A 603-nucleotide genomic window follows, 5' to 3' on the forward strand; every position below is an offset into this window, starting at 1 on the left:
CCAGGAGTGGAATTGCCGGGTCATAAGGTTGTTCTATTTTTTTTTTTTCAGGAACCTCCATACTGTTTTCCACAGTGGCTGCACCAATTTGAAATCTCACCAACAGTGCATGAGGGTTCCCTTTCCTCCACATCCTCGCCAACACCCATTGTTTGTTGATTTATTGGTGATGGCCATTCTGAGATGATATCTCAGTGTGGTTTTAATTTGCATTTATCTGATGATTAGCGACACTGGGCATTTATTCATATGTCTGTTGGTCATCTGTATGTCCTTTTTGGAGAAACTTCTACTGAGGTCCTCTGCCCATTTTTAAATTGGATTCTTTGGGGGGGTTTTTGTGTGTAGATTTTGAATACTAACTCCTTATCAAATATATCATTGGCAAATATATTCTACTATGAGGTGTGACCAAACAATATGGTGAATGTTTAAATTTAAAATATATATATTACAGGGGCCGGACAAGTGGCACTTTGGTTAAGACCTGGCTTGGGATGCCAGAGGGCACCGGTTCGGATCCCACATATGAGGGCCAGTGACACTGCCCTCTACAGCTAAGATGCTGAACAACAGCTCAACCTGGAGCTGGGCTGCTGTGAG

The sequence above is a fragment of the Hipposideros armiger genome, unplaced genomic scaffold, assembly GCF_001890085.2.
Source record: "Hipposideros armiger isolate ML-2016 unplaced genomic scaffold, ASM189008v1 scaffold_608, whole genome shotgun sequence".
Classification (NCBI taxonomy): domain Eukaryota; kingdom Metazoa; phylum Chordata; class Mammalia; order Chiroptera; family Hipposideridae; genus Hipposideros; species Hipposideros armiger.